The 11,250-nt window shown below is 39.8% G+C and overlaps 1 pseudogene; it reads right to left on the bottom strand.

Moving 5' to 3' along the window:
- Nucleotides 1–3,467: 3,467 nt before the first annotated feature.
- LOC118600777 lies at nt 3,468–3,585 on the bottom strand (annotated as a pseudogene).
- Between the last annotated feature and the right edge of the window lie 7,665 nt (nt 3,586–11,250).

The raw sequence follows: 11,250 nt of genomic DNA, 5'->3' as shown, positions 1-11,250 counted from the left end.
ATAAGGACATTAAAGTAATTAGAATGCAAGTCCTCCAAGCCCCACAAAGACAGGGACCTAACTTTTGGTTTATCAACATTGAACAATACCTGGCACATTGCAGGAATGCAAGTACCTGTTGGATGAATGAATGTTAGTAAATGTATATTCTCTTAACAGTAACTTCCGTTTGTTGATTACTCTGTTTCAAGCACTATGCTGAGAGGTGTTCTTTGTTCAACATTTTACTTCCCCAGACCATCCCTTCAAGATAGCAATTTTAAGTTCCCATTACAGAGATAAGGAAACCAAAGCGGAGTTGAATTATGCTATCCAGTTACACGATGACTGACATAGTGAGCTGACATTCAAAGTTCTCTGATTCTTCAAACTTGAGAGATGACTTACAATAATTTAGGAGAGATACAAATAAAGTATACAGGTACTTACTAAATCCTGGACTGTAATAATTTAAACAGGCATTATTAAGACATTAATAAAGTTCTATTTCTCACAGTGCAAAGGGAAGTCTAGAGCTCATTACTCTTTAAGGGGCAGTACCAGTAGAGTAGAAAGAGTAGGAAGAATCATGTAGCTAAACTTGTTATATCTCAGTGCTATATATCTAATCTTTAAAATGTTATATGTCACTGCATGCATGCATTCGCTCCCATAAAAATAACACTCGATGGCATTCTGGTCACTAAGTCGGACTTTTCATAAAAGATCTCATTATTGTATTCTTCATCAGTAAATTTTCATCACCTTTCACAATGTTTAGAAAACTATCTGATTACACGTACCAAATATGAATAAGCGTTTCAATTTTATTTAACATTTTTTTAAACAACTACACAACTCAGATTTATATAATGCACAATACTAAAAAAGTGCAAAATATTTACCATAAACATATGGTTATGAAACTGAATATCCACAACGGTTGCATCATCAACTCAACTTAGCGCTTTTACTCATTTAAAGAAGGCACAGCTTTTCTGAAATCTTGTTGGACGTCACGGCTGCTCCACATCTTCCATCTAGTCTCTTCGGAACTGGTTCAGATTGCTCAGCACATACCCACACGGTGTTAAGAAAGTCATAAAAATCACGACGAGTCCAACAGCCACGTCCTGGAAGAGGAGACGAAACAACACACTGTGTACAAGTATGGCTTCCTCGACCTCCACTGGATGCCTAGCAAAAACCGCTTCCGTTTTGAGGATCGGGCCGCTGTCCTAGAAACCGGGGCCCGAGGAAAACTAAAAAAGCATAATTTCCATTCCTTGAGGACCTAACTTGAATTTCTGAAAAAATTTTATTTCTCTCCTAACGGTTCCCTAGTTCCGACCTTGGAACTCTGGAACCTGGATGCTGCCCAGGATTTCCACCATTTTAGAGAAAATGATGGATCGTGGAAGCGAAGAGGGCGTTCGAAGGTGGTAGATACTCTGCGGTGCAACAGCTCTGCCCTCGGTGCCCGCGCCATCGAGGGCACCCACGAAGGCGGCCCCAGCCCGCTCCGAGGCCGCCCGCACTCAAGGTCCCGCTTCGCCCCTCAGGCCCAACTCCTCGCCAAGGCCGGCCCTGGGCACCCAGCGGCCTCCAACCCCCTCCCCCAACGGCAGCCCGGCCACCGGGGCGCCCGCACGTGAGCCATGGCCCCGGCCCTCCCCTCCTCCCCACCCGTCGGGGCGCCTCCAACCTCGGCCACGCGCTCCCGCCGCTGCAGCCCGTCCGCGCCGACCCGAGGCCTGGACCTCAACTCACCACAGGCGACGCGGGCTGCTGGTTGCGACCGGGCTCCGAGTGGGCCAGGCGGCGGCCGGGCGGGGCCACGCGGCGGCGGCGAAGCAGGCAGAGGATAAGCAGGCGGGGCATGACGCGTCCGGTGAGGCGAAGCGAGATGAGGCGGACGGAACAGCACGCGCGAGGCGAGGCGAGGCGACGCGAGGCGAGGCGACGCAGCACTGGACGGCGCGAATTCTAGAGCAGCACAAGCGGCTGTTTTGCGCAGGCGCCTCTCGCCACAGGGGGCGCCGTTGCCCCCGCCCCCGCTCAGCCGCGCCCCTTCCGCTCAGTACTCAGCTATACTCCGCCCACGTCCCGCCCCTTCCGCTCGGTACCTCCCCAGCCCCAGCTCAGCCCCGCCCTCGTACGCATACCTTCTCAGCCCACACGCACCTCCCTTCCCGTCCCGCTTCCACTTCTCCCAAATCTGTGCTCCAAAGCTCGGCTTTAACCTTCCCAAACTGCCCTTTCTCCAACCCACCCTACCCAAACCCCCAACGCCACACCGAGCATCTCCTGATTTTCTTTTAGGCGAGGCGAAGGGCTCAGTACTCCTACAGTTCTCTTTGTCTTTCCTCCCCACCTATACTTCTCAGTATGCCATTACTTCTCATCAGCGGAGTTCTCTAATGTTGATTAAATCTTCCATACCTTTCTCTATAAATTAAGTCCCAGCATTGAAAAGCTAGAGCAAATATCTGTAGTGTGTTGACGATATAAAAAGTATTCATGGCAAGATCAAATAGAGAGTTTGGACCCAGTAGAGAATGTTATAGCACCGTACTTGTAGCTCTTGAAGGAAAAATGAAATATATTGTGATTTGTAAATTTAATACTATCATAAATCTTTATCTGCTCTCTAAAATTATCCAGTGTCTTCATACTATTTCCTTTCTAGGCCTATTGTACAGCTAGCACTCTAGGATTTCCTTTGCCCTGTTTCTGCAACCTGGTATCTTCCTCTTTCTGAGATTCCTATTTCATTTTGCTGTAGTACATCCTTAAGCAGTTCTTTCAGGAATGGTTTGTGGGTGATAAATTTCCTCAGTCCTTGGAAGTCAAAAATATCCTTATTTTGCTCCTGCGCTTAAATGCTAATTTGGCTGACTATAGAACGCGAGGCTCAACAACACTGTCCCTCAGGAATTTGAGAAGTAGCATTCCTTTGTGTTGTGGTAGTCAGTGTAACTGGTAAGTGTGATGCCAATATAGTTCTCATCCTTTGATGTAGCTTCTGTTTTTTTCTGTGTGGAATCTTTTAAGAATTTGCTTGTCTTTAGACTTGTGAAGTTTCTTCATGATAGTGCTAAGTATGGGTCTTCATTCGTGTGGATCAGCAGTGGGTGAGACCTTTCAATTTGAAGACTTGGACCTTTCTTTGCCTCTGGGACATCTACTTCTATTAATTATTTCCTTCTCTCTATTTTATTCTATTCTAAATCTGAAACTCCTATTAGATGGATGTTGGCCCTTCTTGATGAGTCATCTGTGTGTTTCCACTTTTCCTTTTGGTCCCCATGTTCTGCGTTCTGGAAGAGTCCTCTGACTTTTTTCTTTAGTCCTTCTGTTGAGTTTTTCATTTAAGAATTCTATTTCTAACAGTAATTATTTAGAGGTTGCTTTTTAGTCACCTATTCCTATTTTATGGATGCACTGACACTTCAAATTTCTTTGAGACTATTTTTTCAAATTTTTTATGCCTACAACACCCGTCTTCCTAGATGGTCTCCCATCCAAATACTAACCAGGCTTGACCCTGCTTAGCTTCTGAGATCAGACAGGATCCGGCTTATTCAGGGTGGCATGGCCGTAGACTCTGAGAATATTAATTTAAATTTTTTTAAAAAGTTCTCTTCTGTTTTCCAAACTATTTGTGTTTCATCTAGGGAAATTCTATTTATTCATTTTGGCCTTGCTGGTTTTTTCTCAAGTATCTTATGATCCTTGGTTGGTTTTTAATGCTTATAAGTATGAAGAGCAAGGTGAATTACTTGGATTCTTTTTTATTACCAATCTGTCTTCAGAATGAAAATGCAATGATTTACATGACCTATATGTGGGAGCAGAGTATATCAACTGGCAGACAGGAAGACATCCTTCCTCACTCCTGTGCCAAAGTGAGGTTCTACTCTAGGCTTCCTAACTACTGCCATCCCAGGAAATAACTTAGACACAGATTTGGTGTCTGGTAAGAGTTTACTTTCTGGTTTATAGATGGCTGTCTTCTCATTGTATCCTCACCTGGCATAAGGGGCAAGGGAGCTCTTTGGAGTTTCTTTTATAAGGGCACTAATCCAATCCATAAGGGCTCCACCCTAATGACCTAGTCACCTCCTAGAGGCCCCACCTCCTAATACCATCACATTGGAAGTTAGAATCTCAGTTTATGAATTTGAGGAGGAAATAAACATCCATTGCATTTAGTAAAAAAAAAAAAAATGTAAAATATCTCATTGTTTCCACTCAGGCCCTGCATGCTGTCACCCCACTTCTGATTGATCTATTTCCCCTTCTCTGCTTTATTTCTTCATGGCCCATAAGCACCAGCTGAACTTAATACATTTTGTTTGCTAACTGTGTGTCTCCTTAGCTAGGAGGTGAGCACTGCAAGACCAGGAGTCTTCTCTGATTAGATGACTCCTAAGCATCCCAAAGAGAACCTCACACATAGTAGTTACTGAACAAATATTTGTTGAATGAATAAATGAATGAATGAACGCCCACACCACCGTGCTCTTTCCTTCCCTGCTAAAGGCATTGTCTGGAGAGCATGGAAGATTAAAAGCTGAGAGGAATTATACCCTCTCCCACACAGTAGAAGTTAACAAAATAGGTGAGAGAGGCACTGAATTGTGAAGAGAGGGAATGAATGCATGGTGGTACATTTAAATATTGGTCATCTCTTTGCAGTCATGAGATAAACCATGGGAGAGCATGACTGCACAAAAGATATTAATGTATAATTGTTCCCAGATACTTCTCTACTCCTGTGGACTAAAGAGGACTCCAGTCTCACACACTCAGTTTCTTTTTCTCCCTCACCCTCCAAGATGCCGGGAGAATGGGTGTCAAATATCCTTTTGACCTCTTGTTATGCAGAATCAGGAAGAAATGGGGAGAGGTGGAGAAGAACAGGAGGCACGAGATACTTATGGGAGCAATTTTCTGAAGAATCAAAAAGAAAGGAATACAAAGAGTTGCACTGTGTAAGAAAAGTAGCAGGAAAATTAAAGAAGAATTTAGAAAGGATTGCTATAGTTTATGTATCCCCTTTAGGATATCTGAAAAATCAAAATAAAAAACTTACAATTTTGAAATGGTTTTTAGCTGACAAATTATATGTCTCAATTGATATATCTGAACCTAGACCAACCATATGGTGATGACTATATGTTTAGACCACTTGCATTGAACATAAGTAAATGTAAGTAATAAAAGGCAGGTTATCATATTAGATCTTTTTTTAAAACATCCAACTCTGTCCTATCTAAAAGGAATCCACTTCAAACATGAAGATCTAGATAGACTAGAAGGAAAAAGATGGAAAAACATACACTATGCATTAACTACAGAAAACAGAGGTGGCTATACAAAGTAAACATCAGAGCAAGGGATATTAGCACAAAGAGAGACATTTTATCATGATTAAGGGATCAATTTATAAAAGGACATAAATTTCTTAAGTGTCCGTAGATTTAACAAAGCTTCAGAATACTCGAAGAAGAAACTGATAGAACTAAAAGGAAAAATAGATAAATCTAAAATTATAGTTGGAGAAATAAAACATCTCTTTCAAAAATTGATAAAACAAGTAGACAGAGGATCAGTAAGGATACAGAAGACTTGGGCACCACCATATTGAAGTAATTGGCAGTTATAGAACACTTTTAACGATACTTAAATACACATTCTTTTTAAATGCAAATGAAAGATTTACCAATAGAATATATTGTGTTTTAAAAAAGTCACGAGAATTGGACAGGATTGAACTCATACAAAGTATATCCTTTAACAAAAATGGAATCGAATTAGAAATCAAAACCAGAAAGGTATCTAAAAAAATTCTCAAATATTTAGAAGTTAACACACCCTTAAAAGAAGAAGTCACAGGGAAACTAGAAAATATTTTCAACTGAATGAAAGTTAAAACACAATACATCAAACTGTGGAATGCAGCTAAAACAGTACTGAGAAGGAAGTTTTTGGCATTAAATGTATATATCGGCAAAAAGGAAAGGTGTAATTAATACTTCATCTCTAATTGTGAAACGAAAGACTGTTTCTTACTAAGGACTTTCTTTCCCTCTAGATTGGAGACTGGATGGAATACTAGAAACATGTTGGACTACACAATCTGACAAATGTAGGTGCAATTCCTGGCTTTATTTTTTAACTGTGTCATGTGGAGCCACTTAACATCTTCTCTCAGCGTTAGTTTCTTCATCTGTGGAACTCAGTTAATAATACCTACAATTTGGGAATGCTGAGAGGATTAAATATGCCTTTGACACATGGGGGGTCACACACTGGGTATCACACTTGACTAACAGGGAAGGACAAACTGTGGGTTAGGGCACAACAATTAATCAAAATAGATCTAAAGAGGAGCCATGCAGGAAAAGTTACTAACCCTGAGACACAGAATCAGCTACCACATTGTTAGAGAAACTCAAACTGCTGAATGACCTAAACAAGATCTAAAGAGCCCAGTAATGAGATAATGTCTCCCCTTGCACTACTTTTGTGTAGTGTCTGTCTTAACAGAGGAGTCTAGATACTTCGCTACAATTTTCTCTGAATGGTTGGTTACTTCTTGGTTTCAACATTGTTGACATCTGGCATAGTCTGTGAGGCTCCCTTTTCTGGAAACCACCCCTCCCCCACCTACATAGTGGTGGTAGTTACCGTTGTTATTATTATTATTTAATCCTTCTAAAGCACCTACTCTGTACCTGGTACTGCTCTAAACACTTTGTTGAGGAAGAAATTGAGGCACAGGAAAATCAAGCAAGTTGCCCATAGTTAAATTAGTGGGTCACATACTTTATATCAGTGAAGCAAGACAGATAGATAGTGCAAGGGACATCCCCTCCCCCTCCGGGATATGGCTCTGGAAATTTTTCCTTTCTTCAGACCTCCCCCTTTTTACCCCACCAAGGAAAGACATGCCCAAACTGGTCCTCTTCAACTTAGATACCATCTTTGGCTATGACCTTTGGCTAATTATAATATCACTGTAATCTCATCCACATTGCAAATACCGCAGCTCCCATCATGCACCTGAGGCCATGACAGTTCCGGAAACACCATATGAGGAAGAAAAAGCTGGAAACCGAGTGCCCCTTCTAGTGGGAGAAGACAACAAGGCTTTGTCAGTACCTCAGTACCACGTTTTTCCTGGGCTCTGCCTCCAGAAAGAACAAAAAGTTCATAACCAGGCATCTTGGAGTGACTCGCCCCTTGAGTGTGTTCTTTCGCTTTAATAAACCTTGTGTTTTCCTCCTTGCTGTTTTTCTTGCCTTTGAATTGGTTTTTGCGGAATCGGACAAGAACCTGGTCACTGGAGCCCCAAGCTCTCCAGCTGTTCGTGTCTTACCTTTAACTTCTTTTTTCGCAGAATAAGATAACCTGGTAACCCGAGCCCTGAGCTTTCCGGCAAGATTATTGACGACTCTAAAGAGCTTTTGTTTATATACGTTATAACTATTAATATTTACTGATTTTTGAAATTAAAACTAATAACATTTATTAATTCACTTAAAAATAACAGTAACAACTCCGTCGCATACTAACATATATAACATTTTTACGAAATATAAATATGTATATTTTAATAGAACAAAAGCATTGTTTTACATTTTAAAATCACTTTAATGTCAGGCTTAATAGAAGACTAAACCACCTGGATTCTTGGATTTGTTTTTGTGTTCAATCTGTTGTGGTATCACGTGTCACACAGCCTCTGGAAAATTCCACTCTGTGCTCTTCAGAGAATGAGTGAAGAAAGTCAAATAACTTAGTATTATTATGAAAATAATTTTGTTTTGTTTGTTTTTAATGAAAATAAATTTTACCTTGCAGGGCCCCCTACAAGAGTTTAGGGGATTTCTAAATCTCCAGACATAGTTTGAGCACTTTTGGGTTACATGAGTCCTGTAAGAACTAATTTAGTAAAACCTGTCCCTATATCCTGGCCACCACTGATTGGTCTAAAGCTGGGCTCTCAACACAAATATTGGCAAAGAGCCCTTTGCCACCAATGTTATGCTTGGGACCAGCAGGCTGGATAGAACTCAGGCTCTTTTATGAGATGGATTGTCTAACCAGAGAGCCATGTTTTTTTTCTACCCATGGAGAGAGCTCTTCCAAGGTGAGTTAATAATAAAGCCAAGCTACTGAAAGAAGCAAAGATAAACGACAGAGGGAACATCCTGAACTGACCATATTCAGATCCGTGGTTCTCACTGTTCCTGAAGCTCCGACGCCTTCTTGTCTGTGAGTTCTGGGCCACTCCTTATTTTCTTTAAGATAAGTCCGACTTTTGGCTCCAACTATTTGGAGCTGGATTTCTATCACTTTTGATTAAAAGAGTCTCAATGAAGACTCTATTAGTCATCTTTTTTTCCTTCAGGTTTCTGACCCTCCTTTTAATTAAAAAAAAAAAAAGTAGCAAAAAATGCTGAAGTAAGCTAAGAAAGAGCTCAGTAAGAGACAAACCTGGCTGGAGTTATCCTAATCTGGAAAAGTTTAGGCTAAAGAGCAGCTGATGTGAGAATCGTCTTTCTCTGTGACAAAAACCTTAAATTACTTTTGATAGTGTCAGTAAATCTGACTCCATATTCAGCCACAACACAATTAAGCTCCCTGACTCCCACTCCTACCCCAGGAAGTGGCCCTTTTAGCTTCTCAAATTACTGGTACAAACATCCTTCTTTCCCAAGTCACAAAAGACTAGCACTGTTAATTCAAACCTCTACAATTTTCCATAAAGGGCTTAGTGGGCCCTGCATTCAACATATTCTCAGTGACCTACAATAAAGGACCTTCCTGCTTGCAGTTATGTAAAGGGACATAATTAGAGCTACAGCCTAGAGATCAAATTTTTCGAGCCCTATGTATACAATGAAAGAGAAAGGCACACTCGCCCACTTACTTCTTTTTAATGTGTTTTTCATAAGTGTTCATGTTCTAAATAAACAGGTGTAAGGTTTCTAGAAAGTTATATAATGTATTAAGACTGCACTACCCCAGGCTCAAACATCTTGAATTCTCTCCTCTCTAGAAACACACATTTAATTGCTGTTCAAGGACCAAAGGTCTTTTAGGAATGCAGTGCCTCTCTCTGGGTCTATTTGTGGCTGTCTTTACAATTGCATGACCTCAAAGATAGAAACTCAGATAAGCAAGCAGCAAGAGCAGAAGGTTTGCAAAGGTGGGAAAAACATTCAGAGTTATGCAACTGGTCACATCAGTAACACAGTTTTGAGCCGAAAGCACATCGATAATATAAGATCCAACAAAAGATGCCGTCCATTGTTATAAAAAATCCTGAGAAGGAATTGCCCTTATGCAGTTCAAAAGTTAATCTTAGTGTTCTGAGTTCACTCTTTTGAACTGGTGCAAGCATTTTTTAAATGGATTCTTTTGTCAAAAAATTTACCTGTGATTTGAAACAAAAATGGATGGGGAACCAAGACAAGGTGTGAGAATGGAACTTGGAGTAGGATGCAGAGTAAATTGAGGTAAATTCCATCTCTAGGTTTTGTGGAGAAAACATATCCCTCCAAAGGATTAAGGTTTGCTGGTACCCTTGCTAATTAGAAGTCCAGAATATTCTGTAGCATCTTAAATACTTGAAATTGTATCACCATTACTCCTCCCTGCTTTCCTATTGAAGGGAACCAAAGTTTTACCAACCTGAGGCTGAAATTTAGCACCCTTTTTCACACTCTTTTCTCCTTTGTCAAAAATGTCATATATACCCAATGTTACCTCGCTGTCTTTGGAATTTTCACACGTATGTGAATTTCCCATGCACGTGTATTAAAATTTTATTTTCTCCTGTTAATCTGCCTCTGTTAATTTGATTATTAGCCTAGCTAGAAGAATTTAGAAGGCAGGAGGAAAAGTAATAATTTTTTTCGCCTCCACACTACATAGTTTAGAGTTTACATATCTACGGACCAAAAGGTTTAGCTTTGCCTGTTTTTGTATTTTATAGAATTTAAGATGCCATTATTTGACGTTTCACTAAGAAAAAAATATCTATTAACTAGATCATGACCTAGAGATGAGGTCATCAATAGTAAGACAACAAATTTTAACATTGTTAAAAATTTTTTTAAAAAATGCACCTTAGAAAGGATGAAATATTATACATAGAATTGTCTTGTATGATTATTTTTGTGTCTTGTTTCTATGGCTTAACATCATGTTTGTAAGATTCATCCTTGTTTTTTATAGCTGAAGTTCATTTAATACATGAATATACCACATTTTTTATCCATGCTATTATTAATGGATAATTAGGTTAACAGTTTCTGACTTATATAACAATGCTGATATGAGCATTATTTTTCATATCTCCTGGTACTCATGGTCATAAGTTTTCCTATACATATAGCCAACAGTAGATTTGCTGGGTCATACAACAAGACAATTTCCAACTCTCCTAGGTCATGTCAAACTGCTTCCCCAAATTGGTTCTTCCTATTTTTACTCACACCAGCAATATAGAGTTCCTATTAATCCACATCCTCATCAATGGAATTGTCTTTTTTTTTTTCATCTTTACCAGTGGTATTATCTTATTAAAGCTCTAATTTGTACTTCCTTTATACTAATATGTTGAGGATCTTTTAATTTGTCTCATTTGAACATCCTCATTTGTTCAGCTCTTTTCCCCATTTTCTATCTGGTTGTCTTTTTCTTCTTGAATTATGGGAATTCTCTATGTATTCTGGATATAAGCCTTTTCTTGGTTTTATGCAGATATCTTTTCCCACTGTGTAGGTTGTCTTTTCAGTCTTATTATGTATTTTGATGAACTGAAGTTTATATTTTAAATGTAATTGAATCCATCTGTAGGGGAGGCAAAACTTTCCCTCTACCCTCCTGCTGGAACTTGGAATTAAATTGACACAAACAGATTAACAAAAGTAAGGCATACGGATTTTTACATGTGCATGGGAGCCTTCCTAGGAAAGTGAAGACTCAAAGAAGTAGTTAGAGCTGACTCTATATACACTAAGTTGAACAAAGAGTAGTAAATTATGAAAATGAAATAAGACAAAGGGGATTGGGTCAGAGCTGTTAATCATAGAGAAGTGATTAGGAAAATAAGGGTTAGTTTAACAAGATTAATTTGTTTAGATTTCCCTTGTCCTTGATTCCCATCTCTGGTGATAGGAAGATTGCTTTCCTCCTGGTATGCAGGGAATTATCTTCTATGTCTTTCAAGATACCAGTTACTGTTCTCAT

Source organism: Rousettus aegyptiacus, unplaced genomic scaffold (assembly GCF_014176215.1).
Source record: "Rousettus aegyptiacus isolate mRouAeg1 unplaced genomic scaffold, mRouAeg1.p scaffold_m13_p_3, whole genome shotgun sequence".
Taxonomy (NCBI): Eukaryota; Metazoa; Chordata; class Mammalia; order Chiroptera; family Pteropodidae; genus Rousettus; species Rousettus aegyptiacus.
The sequence above is the reverse complement of the archived record's forward strand: the minus strand, read 5'-3'. Positions and strand labels throughout refer to the sequence as shown.